Source organism: Lonchura striata, chromosome W (genome assembly GCF_050655825.1).
Source record: "Lonchura striata isolate lonStrDom1 chromosome W, ASM5065582v1, whole genome shotgun sequence".
NCBI classification, from domain to species: domain Eukaryota; kingdom Metazoa; phylum Chordata; class Aves; order Passeriformes; family Estrildidae; genus Lonchura; species Lonchura striata.
In genome coordinates this window covers 31,988,583-32,006,223 of record NC_140743.1, presented here as the reverse complement: position 1 = coordinate 32,006,223, position 17,641 = coordinate 31,988,583, and positions in this window count along the sequence as shown.

Genomic DNA, 17,641 nt, shown 5'->3' with positions numbered 1-17,641 from the left:
AGCAGCCGAGAGCCGTAGTGTGCGTCTGCACTAGACTGCATCATAGCGAAAAGCTTTGACAGTGTGTCTCGCAGGGAGATACCTTAGGAGCGCAGCGCACTTATGCCTCCCTTGCCCAGAAACACGGATTTGCTGCACACTCTAAAAACACTGCTCTTTCCATGGTACTATGTAAGCTGCTGTCTGACGCCCGTTCACTTCTGCCCACTCTTGCCCAGCTCGTTGTTTCAGCGTGCACGTGCCGTCCTGGCATTCAGTGCACAGTGAAAGCAATCGCAAAAGTCCAGCAGCTGCTGACTCCCAAACACAAGGCGCTGTCTACGTTCTTGCTTCTCCACACTTCAACAGAGTCCTTCATTTCTGCAGCTGCCATCGAGTTTTCTGCATCTCGAGCCTTCTGGGACGAGCACCAATTTCCCAGGAGGGGCTGAATCAGGACGAAGTCAAAACCCAGGAAAGTTGTCTCGGAACACCTTCAATAAAGCATGCCAGCAGTGCATTGAAAAGGCAGGTAGCTTTAGCCACCGTCCTCTAGCAGTCTCAAGGCTGTGCACACAATGTCGTCTCCCTGTGGCAACGTTCTTCGCCCTCGTACAAGCTACCGCTCTGTCCGGCTCCCGGAGCAGGAGAAGCGGCTGCTTCGCGCACACAACAGCGGAGCGGCAGCCCTACGATCCGAAGCGCTGCTTCAGCCGAAAGACGCCGGCCACCGGCGCTTGGCTTCGGACAGCTCCGGAGAGCCGTAGTGTGCGTCTGCACTAGACTGCATCATAGCGAAAAGCTTTGGCATTGTGTCGCGCAGGGAGATAGCTTAGGAGCGCAGCGCACTTATGCCTCCCTTGCCCAGAAACACGATTTTACTGCACACTCCAAAAACAGTACTCTTTCCAGGGCAATATATAAGCTGCTTTCTGACGGCCGTGATCTTTCGATTACTCTTGCCCAGCTCGTTGCTTTAACGTGCACATGCCGTCCTGGCATTCAGTGCACAGTGAAAGCAATCGCAAAAGTCCAGCAGCTGCTGACTCCCAAACACAAGGCGCTGGCTATGTTCTTGCTTCTCGACAACTCAACGCAGCCCTTCATTTCTGCAGTTGCCATCGAGGTCTCTGCATGTCGGAGACTCAGAGGACGAGCACGAGTTTCCCACGAGGGGCTGCATCAGGAGGAATTCAAAACTCCAGAAAATTGTCCTGGAACACCTTCCATAAGGATGCTAGAAGGGAATTGAAGAGGCAGGCGAGCGGCCACCACCGTCCAGTAGCAGTCCTTAGGGTCTGCGCAAAAGCCCGGTGCTCTTCGGCTTCGTTCTTCGCCCCCGTACAAGCTACCGCTCTGTCCGGCTCCGAGAGCAGGAGAAGCGGCTGCTTCGCGCACACAACAGCGGAGCGGCAGCCGTACGCTCCGAAGCGCTGCTTCAGACGAAAGACGCCGGCCACCGGCGCTTGGCTTCGGACAGCAGCCGAGAGCCGTAGTGTGCGTCTGCACTAGACTGCATCATAGCGAAAAGCTTTGACAGTGTGTCTCGCAGGGAGATACCTTAGGAGCGCGACGCACTTATGCCTCCCTTGCCCAGAAACACGGATTTGCTGCACACTCTAAAAACACTGCTCTTTCCATGGTACTATGTAAGCTGCTGTCTGACGCCCGTTCACTTCTGCCCACTCTTGCCCAGCTCGTTGTTTCAGCGTGCACGTGCCGTCCTGGCATTCAGTGCACAGTGAAAGCAATCGCAAAAGTCCAGCAGCTGCTGACTCCCAAACACAAGGCGCTGTCTACGTTCTTGCTTCTCCACACTTCAACAGAGTCCTTCATTTCTGCAGCTGCCATCGAGTTTTCTGCATCTCGAGCCTTCTGGGACGAGCACCAATTTCCCAAGAGGGGCTGCATCAGGACTAAGTCAAAACCCAGGAAAGTTGTCTCGGAACACCTTCAATAAAGCATGCCAGCAGTGCATTGAAAAGGCAGGTAGCTTTAGCCACCGTCCTCTAGCAGTCGCAAGGCTGTGCACACAATGTCGTCTCCCTGCGGCAACGTTCTTCGCCCTCGTGCAAGCTACCGCTCTGTCCGGCTCCCGGAGCAGGAGAAGCGGCTGCTTCGCGCACACAACAGCGGAGCGGCAGCCGTACGCTCCGAAGCGCTGCTTCAGCCGAAAGACGCCGGCCACCGGCGCTTTGCTTCGGACAGCTCCGGAGAGCCGTAGTGTGCGTCTGCACTAGACTGCATCATAGCGAAAAGCTATGGCAGTGTGTCTCGCAGGGAGATAGCTTAGGAGCGCAGCGCACTTATGCCTCCCTTGCCCAGAAACACGATTTTACAGCACACACTAAAAACACTGCCCTTTCCAGGGCAAGATGCCAGATGCTCTCTGATGGCCGTGCTCTCTCCCTGCTCTTGCCCAGCTCGTTGTTTTAACGTGCACATGCCGTCCTGGCATTCAGTGCACAGTGAAAGCAATCGCAAAAGTCCAGCAGCTGCTGACTCCCAAACACAAGGCGCTGGCTATGTTCTTGCTTCTCGACAACTCAACGCAGCCCTTCATTTCTGCAGTTGCCATCGAGGTCTCTGCATGTCGGAGACTCAGAGGACGAGCACGAGTTTCCCACGAGGGGCTGCATCAGGAGGAATTCAAAACTCCAGAAAATTGTCCTGGAACACCTTCCATAAGGATGCTAGAAGGGAATTGAAGAGGCAGGCGAGCGGCCACCACCGTCCAGTAGCAGTCCTTAGGGTCTGCGCAAAAGCCCGGTGCTCTTCGGCTTCGTTCTTCGCCCCCGTACAAGCTACCGCTCTGTCCGGCTCCGAGAGCAGGAGAAGCGGCTGCTTCGCGCACACAACAGCGGAGCGGCAGCCGTACGCTCCGAAGCGCTGCTTCAGACGAAAGACGCCGGCCACCGGCGCTTGGCTTCGGACAGCAGCCGAGAGCCGTAGTGTGCGTCTGCACTAGACTGCATCATAGCGAAAAGCTTTGACAGTGTGTCTCGCAGGGAGATACCTTAGGAGCGCGACGCACTTATGCCTCCCTTGCCCAGAAACACGGATTTGCTGCACACTCTAAAAACACTGCTCTTTCCATGGTACTATGTAAGCTGCTGTCTGACGCCCGTTCACTTCTGCCCACTCTTGCCCAGCTCGTTGTTTCAGCGTGCACGTGCCGTCCTGGCATTCAGTGCACAGTGAAAGCAATCGCAAAAGTCCAGCAGCTGCTGACTCCCAAACACAAGGCGCTGTCTACGTTCTTGCTTCTCCACACTTCAACAGAGTCCTTCATTTCTGCAGCTGCCATCGAGTTTTCTGCATCTCGAGCCTTCTGGGACGAGCACCAATTTCCCAGGAGGGGCTGCATCAGGACGAAGTCAAAACCCAGGAAAGTTGTCTCGGAACACCTTCAATAAAGCATGCCAGCAGTGCATTGAAAAGGCAGGTAGCTTTAGCCACCGTCCTCTAGCAGTCTCAAGGCTGTGCACACAATGTCGTCTCCCTGCGGCAACGTTCTTCGCCCTCGTACAAGCTACCGCTCTGTCCGGCTCCCGGAGCAGGAGAAGCGGCTGCTTCGCGCACACAACAGCGGAGCGGCAGCCCTACGATCCGAAGCGCTGCTTCAGCCGAAAGACGCCGGCCACCGGCGCTTGGCTTCGGACAGCTCCGGAGAGCCGTAGTGTGCGTCTGCACTAGACTGCATCATAGCGAAAAGCTTTGGCATTGTGTCGCGCAGGGAGATACCTTAGGAGCGCAGCGCACTTATGCCTCCCTTGCCCAGAAACACGATTTTACAGCACACACTAAAAACACTGCCCTTTCCAGGGCAAGATGCCAGATGCTCTCTGATGGCCGTGCTCTCTCCCTGCTCTTGCCCAGCTCGTTGTTTTAACGTGCACATGCCGTCCTGGCATTCAGTGCACAGTGAAAGCAATCGCAAAAGTCCAGCAGCTGCTGACTCCCAAACACAAGGCGCTGGCTATGTTCTTGCTTCTCGACAACTCAACGCAGCCTTTCATTTCTGCAGTTGCCATCGAGGTCTCTGCATGTCGGAGACTCAGAGGACGAGCACGAGTTTCCCACGAGGGGCTGCATCAGGACGAAGTCAAAACTCCAGAAAATTGTCCTGGAACACCTTCCATAAGGATGCTAGAAGGGAATTGAAGAGGCAGGCGAGCGGCCACCACCGTCCAGTAGCAGTCCTTAGGGTCTGCGCAAAAGCCCGGTGCTCTTCGGCTTCGTTCTTCGCCCCCGTACAAGCTACCGCTCTGTCCGGCTCCGAGAGCAGGAGAAGCGGCTGCTTCGCGCACACAACAGCGGAGCGGCAGCCGTACGCTCCGAAGCGCTGCTTCAGACGAAAGACGCCGGCCACCGGCGCTTGGCTTCGGACAGCAGCCGAGAGCCGTAGTGTGCGTCTGCACTAGACTGCATCATAGCGAAAAGCTTTGACAGTGTGTCTCGCAGGGAGATACCTTAGGAGCGCGACGCACTTATGCCTCCCTTGCCCAGAAACACGGATTTGCTGCACACTCTAAAAACACTGCTCTTTCCATGGTACTATGTAAGCTGCTGTCTGACGCCCGTTCACTTCTGCCCACTCTTGCCCAGCTCGTTGTTTCAGCGTGCACGTGCCGTCCTGGCATTCAGTGCACAGTGAAAGCAATCGCAAAAGTCCAGCAGCTGCTGACTCCCAAACACAAGGCGCTGTCTACGTTCTTGCTTCTCCACACTTCAACAGAGTCCTTCATTTCTGCAGCTGCCATCGAGTTTTCTGCATCTCGAGCCTTCTGGGACGAGCACCAATTTCCCAGGAGGGGCTGCATCAGGACGAAGTCAAAACCCAGGAAAGTTGTCTCGGAACACCTTCAATAAAGCATGCCAGCAGTGCATTGAAAAGGCAGGTAGCTTTAGCCACCGTCCTCTAGCAGTCTCAAGGCTGTGCACACAATGTCATCTCCCTGCGGCAACGTTCTTCGCCCTCGTACAAGCTACCGCTCTGTCCAGCTCCAGGAGCAGGAGAAGCGGCTGCTTCGCGCACACAACAGCGGAGCGGCAGCCCTACGATCCGAAGCGCTGCTTCAGCCGAAAGACGCCGGCCACCGGCGCTTGGCTTCGGACAGCTCCGGAGAGCCGTAGTGTGCGTCTGCACTAGACTGCATCATAGCGAAAAGCTTTGGCATTGTGTCGCGCAGGGAGATACCTTAGGAGTGCAGCGCACTTATGCCTCCCTTGCCCAGAAACACGATTTTACTGCACACTCCAAAAACAGTACTCTTTCCAGGGCAATATATAAGCTGCTTTCTGACGGCCGTGATCTTTCGATTACTCTTGCCCAGCTCGTTGCTTTAACGTGCACATGCCGTCCTGGCATTCAGTGCACAGTGAAAGCAATCGCAAAAGTCCAGCAGCTGCTGACTCCCAAACACAAGGCGCTGGCTATGTTCTTGCTTCTCGACAACTCAACGCAGCCCTTCATTTCTGCAGTTGCCATCGAGGTCTCTGCATGTCGGAGACTCAGAGGACGAGCACGAGTTTCCCACGAGGGGCTGCATCAGGAGGAATTCAAAACTCCAGAAAATTGTCCTGGAACACCTTCCATAAGGATGCTAGAAGGGAATTGAAGAGGCAGGCGAGCGGCCACCACCGTCCTCTAGCAGTCCTTAGGGTCTGCGCAAAAGCCCGGTGCTCTTCGGCTTCGTTCTTCGCCCCCGTACAAGCTACCGCTCTGTCCGGCTCCGAGAGCAGGAGAAGCGGCTGCTTCGCGCACACAACAGCGGAGCGGCAGCCGTACGCTCCGAAGCGCTGCTTCAGACGAAAGACGCCGGCCACCGGCGCTTGGCTTCGGACAGCAGCCGAGAGCCGTAGTGTGCGTCTGCACTAGACTGCATCATAGCGAAAAGCTTTGACAGTGTGTCTCGCAGGGAGATACCTTAGGAGCGCAGCGCACTTATGCCTCCCTTGCCCAGAAACACGGATTTGCTGCACACTCTAAAAACACTGCTCTTTCCATGGTACTATGTAAGCTGCTGTCTGACGCCCGTTCACTTCTGCCCACTCTTGCCCAGCTCGTTGTTTCAGCGTGCACGTGCCGTCCTGGCATTCAGTGCACAGTGAAAGCAATCGCAAAAGTCCAGCAGCTGCTGACTCCCAAACACAAGGCGCTGTCTACGTTCTTGCTTCTCCACACTTCAACAGAGTCCTTCATTTCTGCAGCTGCCATCGAGTTTTCTGCATCTCGAGCCTTCTGGGACGAGCACCAATTTCCCAAGAGGGGCTGCATCAGGACTAAGTCAAAACCCAGGAAAGTTGTCTCGGAACACCTTCAATAAAGCATGCCAGCAGTGCATTGAAAAGGCAGGTAGCTTTAGCCACCGTCCTCTAGCAGTCGCAAGGCTGTGCACACAACGTCGTCTCCCTGCGGCAACGTTCTTCGCCCTCGTACAAGCTACCACTCTGTCCGGCTCCAGGAGCAGGAGAAGCGGCTGCTTCGCGCACACAACAGCGGAGCGGCAGCCCTACGCTCCGAAGCGCTGCTTCAGCCGAAAGACGCCGGCCACCGGCGCTTTGCTTCGGACAGCTCCGGAGAGCCGTAGTGTGCGTCTGCACTAGACTGCATCATAGCGAAAAGCTATGGCAGTGTGTCTCGCAGGGAGATAGCTTAGGAGCGCAGCGCACTTATGCCTCCCTTGCCCAGAAACACGATTTTACAGCACACACTAAAAACACTGCCCTTTCCAGGGCAAGATGCCAGATGCTCTCTGATGGCCGTGCTCTCTCCCTGCTCTTGCCCAGCTCGTTGTTTTAACGTGCACATGCCGTCCTGGCATTCAGTGCACAGTGAAAGCAATCGCAAAAGTCCAGCAGCTGCTGACTCCCAAACACAAGGCGCTGGCTATGTTCTTGCTTCTCGACAACTCAACGCAGCCCTTCATTTCTGCAGTTGCCATCGAGGTCTCTGCATGTCGGAGACTCAGAGGACGAGCACGAGTTTCCCACGAGGGGCTGCATCAGGACGAAGTCAAAACTCCAGAAAATTGTCCTGGAACACCTTCCATAAGGATGCTAGAAGGGAATTGAAGAGGCAGGCGAGCGGCCACCACCGTCCAGTAGCAGTCCTTAGGGTCTGCGCAAAAGCCCGGTGCTCTTCGGCTTCGTTCTTCGCCCCCGTACAAGCTACCGCTCTGTCCGGCTCCGAGAGCAGGAGAAGCGGCTGCTTCGCGCACACAACAGCGGAGCGGCAGCCGTACGCTCCGAAGCGCTGCTTCAGACGAAAGACGCCGGCCACCGGCGCTTGGCTTCGGACAGCAGCCGAGAGCCGTAGTGTGCGTCTGCACTAGACTGCATCATAGCGAAAAGCTTTGACAGTGTGTCTCGCAGGGAGATACCTTAGGAGCGCAGCGCACTTATGCCTCCCTTGCCCAGAAACACGGATTTGCTGCACACTCTAAAAACACTGCTCTTTCCATGGTACTATGTAAGCTGCTGTCTGACGCCCGTTCACTTCTGCCCACTCTTGCCCAGCTCGTTGTTTCAGCGTGCACGTGCCGTCCTGGCATTCAGTGCACAGTGAAAGCAATCGCAAAAGTCCAGCAGCTGCTGACTCCCAAACACAAGGCGCTGTCTACGTTCTTGCTTCTCCACACTTCAACAGAGTCCTTCATTTCTGCAGCTGCCATCGAGTTTTCTGCATCTCGAGCCTTCTGGGACGAGCACCAATTTCCCAGGAGGGGCTGAATCAGGACGAAGTCAAAACCCAGGAAAGTTGTCTCGGAACACCTTCAATAAAGCATGCCAGCAGTGCATTGAAAAGGCAGGTAGCTTTAGCCACCGTCCTCTAGCAGTCTCAAGGCTGTGCACACAATGTCGTCTCCCTGTGGCAACGTTCTTCGCCCTCGTACAAGCTACCGCTCTGTCCGGCTCCCGGAGCAGGAGAAGCGGCTGCTTCGCGCACACAACAGCGGAGCGGCAGCCCTACGATCCGAAGCGCTGCTTCAGCCGAAAGACGCCGGCCACCGGCGCTTGGCTTCGGACAGCTCCGGAGAGCCGTAGTGTGCGTCTGCACTAGACTGCATCATAGCGAAAAGCTTTGGCATTGTGTCGCGCAGGGAGATAGCTTAGGAGCGCAGCGCACTTATGCCTCCCTTGCCCAGAAACACGATTTTACTGCACACTCCAAAAACAGTACTCTTTCCAGGGCAATATATAAGCTGCTTTCTGACGGCCGTGATCTTTCGATTACTCTTGCCCAGCTCGTTGCTTTAACGTGCACATGCCGTCCTGGCATTCAGTGCACAGTGAAAGCAATCGCAAAAGTCCAGCAGCTGCTGACTCCCAAACACAAGGCGCTGGCTATGTTCTTGCTTCTCGACAACTCAACGCAGCCCTTCATTTCTGCAGTTGCCATCGAGGTCTCTGCATGTCGGAGACTCAGAGGACGAGCACGAGTTTCCCACGAGGGGCTGCATCAGGAGGAATTCAAAACTCCAGAAAATTGTCCTGGAACACCTTCCATAAGGATGCTAGAAGGGAATTGAAGAGGCAGGCGAGCGGCCACCACCGTCCAGTAGCAGTCCTTAGGGTCTGCGCAAAAGCCCGGTGCTCTTCGGCTTCGTTCTTCGCCCCCGTACAAGCTACCGCTCTGTCCGGCTCCGAGAGCAGGAGAAGCGGCTGCTTCGCGCACACAACAGCGGAGCGGCAGCCGTACGCTCCGAAGCGCTGCTTCAGACGAAAGACGCCGGCCACCGGCGCTTGGCTTCGGACAGCAGCCGAGAGCCGTAGTGTGCGTCTGCACTAGACTGCATCATAGCGAAAAGCTTTGACAGTGTGTCTCGCAGGGAGATACCTTAGGAGCGCGACGCACTTATGCCTCCCTTGCCCAGAAACACGGATTTGCTGCACACTCTAAAAACACTGCTCTTTCCATGGTACTATGTAAGCTGCTGTCTGACGCCCGTTCACTTCTGCCCACTCTTGCCCAGCTCGTTGTTTCAGCGTGCACGTGCCGTCCTGGCATTCAGTGCACAGTGAAAGCAATCGCAAAAGTCCAGCAGCTGCTGACTCCCAAACACAAGGCGCTGTCTACGTTCTTGCTTCTCCACACTTCAACAGAGTCCTTCATTTCTGCAGCTGCCATCGAGTTTTCTGCATCTCGAGCCTTCTGGGACGAGCACCAATTTCCCAAGAGGGGCTGCATCAGGACTAAGTCAAAACCCAGGAAAGTTGTCTCGGAACACCTTCAATAAAGCATGCCAGCAGTGCATTGAAAAGGCAGGTAGCTTTAGCCACCGTCCTCTAGCAGTCGCAAGGCTGTGCACACAATGTCGTCTCCCTGCGGCAACGTTCTTCGCCCTCGTGCAAGCTACCGCTCTGTCCGGCTCCCGGAGCAGGAGAAGCGGCTGCTTCGCGCACACAACAGCGGAGCGGCAGCCGTACGCTCCGAAGCGCTGCTTCAGCCGAAAGACGCCGGCCACCGGCGCTTTGCTTCGGACAGCTCCGGAGAGCCGTAGTGTGCGTCTGCACTAGACTGCATCATAGCGAAAAGCTATGGCAGTGTGTCTCGCAGGGAGATAGCTTAGGAGCGCAGCGCACTTATGCCTCCCTTGCCCAGAAACACGATTTTACAGCACACACTAAAAACACTGCCCTTTCCAGGGCAAGATGCCAGATGCTCTCTGATGGCCGTGCTCTCTCCCTGCTCTTGCCCAGCTCGTTGTTTTAACGTGCACATGCCGTCCTGGCATTCAGTGCACAGTGAAAGCAATCGCAAAAGTCCAGCAGCTGCTGACTCCCAAACACAAGGCGCTGGCTATGTTCTTGCTTCTCGACAACTCAACGCAGCCCTTCATTTCTGCAGTTGCCATCGAGGTCTCTGCATGTCGGAGACTCAGAGGACGAGCACGAGTTTCCCACGAGGGGCTGCATCAGGAGGAATTCAAAACTCCAGAAAATTGTCCTGGAACACCTTCCATAAGGATGCTAGAAGGGAATTGAAGAGGCAGGCGAGCGGCCACCACCGTCCAGTAGCAGTCCTTAGGGTCTGCGCAAAAGCCCGGTGCTCTTCGGCTTCGTTCTTCGCCCCCGTACAAGCTACCGCTCTGTCCGGCTCCGAGAGCAGGAGAAGCGGCTGCTTCGCGCACACAACAGCGGAGCGGCAGCCGTACGCTCCGAAGCGCTGCTTCAGACGAAAGACGCCGGCCACCGGCGCTTGGCTTCGGACAGCAGCCGAGAGCCGTAGTGTGCGTCTGCACTAGACTGCATCATAGCGAAAAGCTTTGACAGTGTGTCTCGCAGGGAGATACCTTAGGAGCGCGACGCACTTATGCCTCCCTTGCCCAGAAACACGGATTTGCTGCACACTCTAAAAACACTGCTCTTTCCATGGTACTATGTAAGCTGCTGTCTGACGCCCGTTCACTTCTGCCCACTCTTGCCCAGCTCGTTGTTTCAGCGTGCACGTGCCGTCCTGGCATTCAGTGCACAGTGAAAGCAATCGCAAAAGTCCAGCAGCTGCTGACTCCCAAACACAAGGCGCTGTCTACGTTCTTGCTTCTCCACACTTCAACAGAGTCCTTCATTTCTGCAGCTGCCATCGAGTTTTCTGCATCTCGAGCCTTCTGGGACGAGCACCAATTTCCCAGGAGGGGCTGCATCAGGACGAAGTCAAAACCCAGGAAAGTTGTCTCGGAACACCTTCAATAAAGCATGCCAGCAGTGCATTGAAAAGGCAGGTAGCTTTAGCCACCGTCCTCTAGCAGTCTCAAGGCTGTGCACACAATGTCGTCTCCCTGCGGCAACGTTCTTCGCCCTCGTACAAGCTACCGCTCTGTCCGGCTCCCGGAGCAGGAGAAGCGGCTGCTTCGCGCACACAACAGCGGAGCGGCAGCCCTACGATCCGAAGCGCTGCTTCAGCCGAAAGACGCCGGCCACCGGCGCTTGGCTTCGGACAGCTCCGGAGAGCCGTAGTGTGCGTCTGCACTAGACTGCATCATAGCGAAAAGCTTTGGCATTGTGTCGCGCAGGGAGATACCTTAGGAGCGCAGCGCACTTATGCCTCCCTTGCCCAGAAACACGATTTTACAGCACACACTAAAAACACTGCCCTTTCCAGGGCAAGATGCCAGATGCTCTCTGATGGCCGTGCTCTCTCCCTGCTCTTGCCCAGCTCGTTGTTTTAACGTGCACATGCCGTCCTGGCATTCAGTGCACAGTGAAAGCAATCGCAAAAGTCCAGCAGCTGCTGACTCCCAAACACAAGGCGCTGGCTATGTTCTTGCTTCTCGACAACTCAACGCAGCCCTTCATTTCTGCAGTTGCCATCGAGGTCTCTGCATGTCGGAGACTCAGAGGACGAGCACGAGTTTCCCACGAGGGGCTGCATCAGGAGGAATTCAAAACTCCAGAAAATTGTCCTGGAACACCTTCCATAAGGATGCTAGAAGGGAATTGAAGAGGCAGGCGAGCGGCCACCACCGTCCAGTAGCAGTCCTTAGGGTCTGCGCAAAAGCCCGGTGCTCTTCGGCTTCGTTCTTCGCCCCCGTACAAGCTACCGCTCTGTCCGGCTCCGAGAGCAGGAGAAGCGGCTGCTTCGCGCACACAACAGCGGAGCGGCAGCCGTACGCTCCGAAGCGCTGCTTCAGACGAAAGACGCCGGCCACCGGCGCTTGGCTTCGGACAGCAGCCGAGAGCCGTAGTGTGCGTCTGCACTAGACTGCATCATAGCGAAAAGCTTTGACAGTGTGTCTCGCAGGGAGATACCTTAGGAGCGCAGCGCACTTATGCCTCCCTTGCCCAGAAACACGGATTTGCTGCACACTCTAAAAACACTGCTCTTTCCATGGTACTATGTAAGCTGCTGTCTGACGCCCGTTCACTTCTGCCCACTCTTGCCCAGCTCGTTGTTTCAGCGTGCACGTGCCGTCCTGGCATTCAGTGCACAGTGAAAGCAATCGCAAAAGTCCAGCAGCTGCTGACTCCCAAACACAAGGCGCTGTCTACGTTCTTGCTTCTCCACACTTCAACAGAGTCCTTCATTTCTGCAGCTGCCATCGAGTTTTCTGCATCTCGAGCCTTCTGGGACGAGCACCAATTTCCCAAGAGGGGCTGCATCAGGACGAAGTCAAAACCCAGGAAAGTTGTCTCGGAACACCTTCAATAAAGCATGCCAGCAGTGCATTGAAAAGGCAGGTAGCTTTAGCCACCGTCCTCTAGCAGTCTCAAGGCTGTGCACACAATGTCGTCTCCCTGCGGCAACGTTCTTCGCCCTCGTACAAGCTACCGCTCTGTCCGGCTCCCGGAGCAGGAGAAGCGGCTGCTTCGCGCACACAACAGCGGAGCGGCAGCCCTACGATCCGAAGCGCTGCTTCAGCCGAAAGACGCCGGCCACCGGCGCTTGGCTTCGGACAGCTCCGGAGAGCCGTAGTGTGCGTCTGCACTAGACTGCATCATAGCGAAAAGCTTTGGCATTGTGTCGCGCAGGGAGATACCTTAGGAGCGCAGCGCACTTATGCCTTTCTTGCCCAGAAACACGATTTTACTGCACACTCCAAAAACAGTACTCTTTCCAGGGCAATATATAAGCTGCTTTCTGACGGCCGTGATCTTTCGATTACTCTTGCCCAGCTCGTTGCTTTAACGTGCACATGCCGTCCTGGCATTCAGTGCACAGTGAAAGCAATCGCAAAAGTCCAGCAGCTGCTGACTCCCAAACACAAGGCGCTGGCTATGTTCTTGCTTCTCGACAACTCAACGCAGCCCTTCATTTCTGCAGTTGCCATCGAGGTCTCTGCATGTCGGAGACTCAGAGGACGAGCACGAGTTTCCCACGAGGGGCTGCATCAGGAGGAATTCAAAACTCCAGAAAATTGTCCTGGAACACCTTCCATAAGGATGCTAGAAGGGAATTGAAGAGGCAGGCGAGCGGCCACCACCGTCCTCTAGCAGTCCTTAGGGTCTGCGCAAAAGCCCGGTGCTCTTCGGCTTCGTTCTTCGCCCCCGTACAAGCTACCGCTCTGTCCGGCTCCGAGAGCAGGAGAAGCGGCTGCTTCGCGCACACAACAGCGGAGCGGCAGCCGTACGCTCCGAAGCGCTGCTTCAGACGAAAGACGCCGGCCACCGGCGCTTGGCTTCGGACAGCAGCCGAGAGCCGTAGTGTGCGTCTGCACTAGACTGCATCATAGCGAAAAGCTTTGACAGTGTGTCTCGCAGGGAGATACCTTAGGAGCGCGACGCACTTATGCCTCCCTTGCCCAGAAACACGGATTTGCTGCACACTCTAAAAACACTGCTCTTTCCATGGTACTATGTAAGCTGCTGTCTGACGCCCGTTCACTTCTGCCCACTCTTGCCCAGCTCGTTGTTTCAGCGTGCACGTGCCGTCCTGGCATTCAGTGCACAGTGAAAGCAATCGCAAAAGTCCAGCAGCTGCTGACTCCCAAACACAAGGCGCTGTCTACGTTCTTGCTTCTCCACACTTCAACAGAGTCCTTCATTTCTGCAGCTGCCATCGAGTTTTCTGCATCTCGAGCCTTCTGGGACGAGCACCAATTTCCCAAGAGGGGCTGCATCAGGACTAAGTCAAAACCCAGGAAAGTTGTCTCGGAACACCTTCAATAAAGCATGCCAGCAGTGCATTGAAAAGGCAGGTAGCTTTAGCCACCGTCCTCTAGCAGTCGCAAGGCTGTGCACACAATGTCGTCTCCCTGCGGCAACGTTCTTCGCCCTCGTGCAAGCTACCGCTCTGTCCGGCTCCCGGAGCAGGAGAAGCGGCTGCTTCGCGCACACAACAGCGGAGCGGCAGCCCTACGCTCCGAAGCGCTGCTTCAGCCGAAAGACGCCGGCCACCGGCGCTTTGCTTCGGACAGCTCCGGAGAGCCGTAGTGTGCGTCTGCACTAGACTGCATCATAGCGAAAAGCTATGGCAGTGTGTCTCGCAGGGAGATAGCTTAGGAGCGCAGCGCACTTATGCCTCCCTTGCCCAGAAACACGATTTTACAGCACACACTAAAAACACTGCCCTTTCCAGGGCAAGATGCCAGATGCTCTCTGATGGCCGTGCTCTCTCCCTGCTCTTGCCCAGCTCGTTGTTTTAACGTGCACATGCCGTCCTGGCATTCAGTGCACAGTGAAAGCAATCGCAAAAGTCCAGCAGCTGCTGACTCCCAAACACAAGGCGCTGGCTATGTTCTTGCTTCTCGACAACTCAACGCAGCCCTTCATTTCTGCAGTTGCCATCGAGGTCTCTGCATGTCGGAGACTCAGAGGACGAGCACGAGTTTCCCACGAGGGGCTGCATCAGGAGGAATTCAAAACTCCAGAAAATTGTCCTGGAACACCTTCCATAAGGATGCTAGAAGGGAATTGAAGAGGCAGGCGAGCGGCCACCACCGTCCAGTAGCAGTCCTTAGGGTCTGCGCAAAAGCCCGGTGCTCTTCGGCTTCGTTCTTCGCCCCCGTACAAGCTTCCGCTCTGTCCGGCTCCGAGAGCAGGAGAAGCGGCTGCTTCGCGCACACAACAGCGGAGCGGCAGCCGTACGCTCCGAAGCGCTGCTTCAGACGAAAGACGCCGGCCACCGGCGCTTGGCTTCGGACAGCAGCCGAGAGCCGTAGTGTGCGTCTGCACTAGACTGCATCATAGCGAAAAGCTTTGGCATTGTGTCGCGCAGGGAGATACCTTAGGAGCGCAGCGCACTTATGCCTCCCTTGCCCAGAAACACGATTTTACTGCACACTCCAAAAACAGTACTCTTTCCAGGGCAATATATAAGCTGCTTTCTGACGGCCGTGATCTTTCGATTACTCTTGCCCAGCTCGTTGCTTTAACGTGCACATGCCGTCCTGGCATTCAGTGCACAGTGAAAGCAATCGCAAAAGTCCAGCAGCTGCTGACTCCCAAACACAAGGCGCTGGCTATGTTCTTGCTTCTCGACAACTCAACGCAGCCCTTCATTTCTGCAGTTGCCATCGAGGTCTCTGCATGTCGGAGACTCAGAGGACGAGCACGAGTTTCCCACGAGGGGCTGCATCAGGAGGAATTCAAAACTCCAGAAAATTGTCCTGGAACACCTTCCATAAGGATGCTAGAAGGGAATTGAAGAGGCAGGCGAGCGGCCACCACCGTCCTCTAGCAGTCCTTAGGGTCTGCGCAAAAGCCCGGTGCTCTTCGGCTTCGTTCTTCGCCCCCGTACAAGCTACCGCTCTGTCCGGCTCCGAGAGCAGGAGAAGCGGCTGCTTCGCGCAAACAACAGCAGAGCGGCAGCCGTTCGCTCCGAAGCGCTGCTTCAGACGAAAGACGCCGGCCACCGGCGCTTGGCTTCGGACAGCAGCCGAGAGCCGTAGTGTGCGTCTGCACTAGACTGCATCATAGCGAAAAGCTTTGACAGTGTGTCTCGCAGGGAGATACCTTAGGAGCGCGACGCACTTATGCCTCCCTTGCCCAGAAACACGGATTTGCTGCACACTCTAAAAACACTGCTCTTTCCATGGTACTATGTAAGCTGCTGTCTGACGCCCGTTCACTTCTGCCCACTCTTGCCCAGCTCGTTGTTTCAGCGTGCACGTGCCGTCCTGGCATTCAGTGCACAGTGAAAGCAATCGCAAAAGTCCAGCAGCTGCTGACTCCCAAACACAAGGCGCTGTCTACGTTCTTGCTTCTCCACACTTCAACAGAGTCCTTCATTTCTGCAGCTGCCATCGAGTTTTCTGCATCTCGAGCCTTCTGGGACGAGCACCAATTTCCCAGGAGGGGCTGCATCAGGACGAAGTCAAAACCCAGGAAAGTTGTCTCGGAACACCTTCAATAAAGCATGCCAGCAGTGCATTGAAAAGGCAGGTAGCTTTAGCCACCGTCCTCTAGCAGTCTCAAGGCTGTGCACACAATGTCGTCTCCCTGCGGCAACGTTCTTCGCCCTCGTACAAGCTACCGCTCTGTCCGGCTCCCGGAGCAGGAGAAGCGGCTGCTTCGCGCACACAACAGCGGAGCGGCAGCCCTACGATCCGAAGCGCTGCTTCAGCCGAAAGACGCCGGCCACCGGCGCTTGGCTTCGGACAGCTCCGGAGAGCCGTAGTGTGCGTCTGCACTAGACTGCATCATAGCGAAAAGCTTTGGCATTGTGTCGCGCAGGGAGATACCTTAGGAGCGCAGCGCACTTATGCCTCCCTTGCCCAGAAACACGATTTTACAGCACACACTAAAAACACTGCCCTTTCCAGGGCAAGATGCCAGATGCTCTCTGATGGCCGTGCTCTCTCCCTGCTCTTGCCCAGCTCGTTGTTTTAACGTGCACATGCCGTCCTGGCATTCAGTGCACAGTGAAAGCAATCGCAAAAGTCCAGCAGCTGCTGACTCCCAAACACAAGGCGCTGGCTATGTTCTTGCTTCTCGACAACTCAACGCAGCCCTTCATTTCTGCAGTTGCCATCGAGGTCTCTGCATGTCGGAGACTCAGAGGACGAGCACGAGTTTCCCACGAGGGGCTGCATCAGGAGGAATTCAAAACTCCAGAAAATTGTCCTGGAACACCTTCCATAAGGATGCTAGAAGGGAATTGAAGAGGCAGGCGAGCGGCCACCACCGTCCAGTAGCAGTCCTTAGGGTCTGCGCAAAAGCCCGGTGCTCTTCGGCTTCGTTCTTCGCCCCCGTACAAGCTACCGCTCTGTCCGGCTCCGAGAGCAGGAGAAGCGGCTGCTTCGCGCACACAACAGCGGAGCGGCAGCCGTACGCTCCGAAGCGCTGCTTCAGACGAAAGACGCCGGCCACCGGCGCTTGGCTTCGGACAGCAGCCGAGAGCCGTAGTGTGCGTCTGCACTAGACTGCATCATAGCGAAAAGCTTTGACAGTGTGTCTCGCAGGGAGATACCTTAGGAGCGCAGCGCACTTATGCCTCCCTTGCCCAGAAACACGGATTTGCTGCACACTCTAAAAACACTGCTCTTTCCATGGTACTATGTAAGCTGCTGTCTGACGCCCGTTCACTTCTGCCCACTCTTGCCCAGCTCGTTGTTTCAGCGTGCACGTGCCGTCCTGGCATTCAGTGCACAGTGAAAGCAATCGCAAAAGTCCAGCAGCTGCTGACTCCCAAACACAAGGCGCTGTCTACGTTCTTGCTTCTCCACACTTCAACAGAGTCCTTCATTTCTGCAGCTGCCATCGAGTTTTCTGCATCTCGAGCCTTCTGGGACGAGCACCAATTTCCCAGGAGGGGCTGCATCAGGACGAAGTCAAAACCCAGGAAAGTTGTCTCGGAACACCTTCAATAAAGCATGCCAGCAGTGCATTGAAAAGGCAGGTAGCTTTAGCCACCGTCCTCTAGCAGTCTCAAGGCTGTGCACACAATGTCGTCTCCCTGCGGCAACGTTCTTCGCCCTCGTACAAGCTACCGCTCTGTCCGGCTCCCGGAGCAGGAGAAGCGGCTGCTTCGCGCACACAACAGCGGAGCGGCAGCCCTACGATCCGAAGCGCTGCTTCAGCCGAAAGACGCCGGCCACCGGCGCTTGGCTTCGGACAGCTCCGGAGAGCCGTAGTGTGCGTCTGCACTAGACTGCATCATAGCGAAAAGCTTTGGCATTGTGTCGCGCAGGGAGATACCTTAGGAGCGCAGCGCACTTATGCCTCCCTTGCCCAGAAACACGATTTTACAGCACACACTAAAAACACTGCCCTTTCCAGG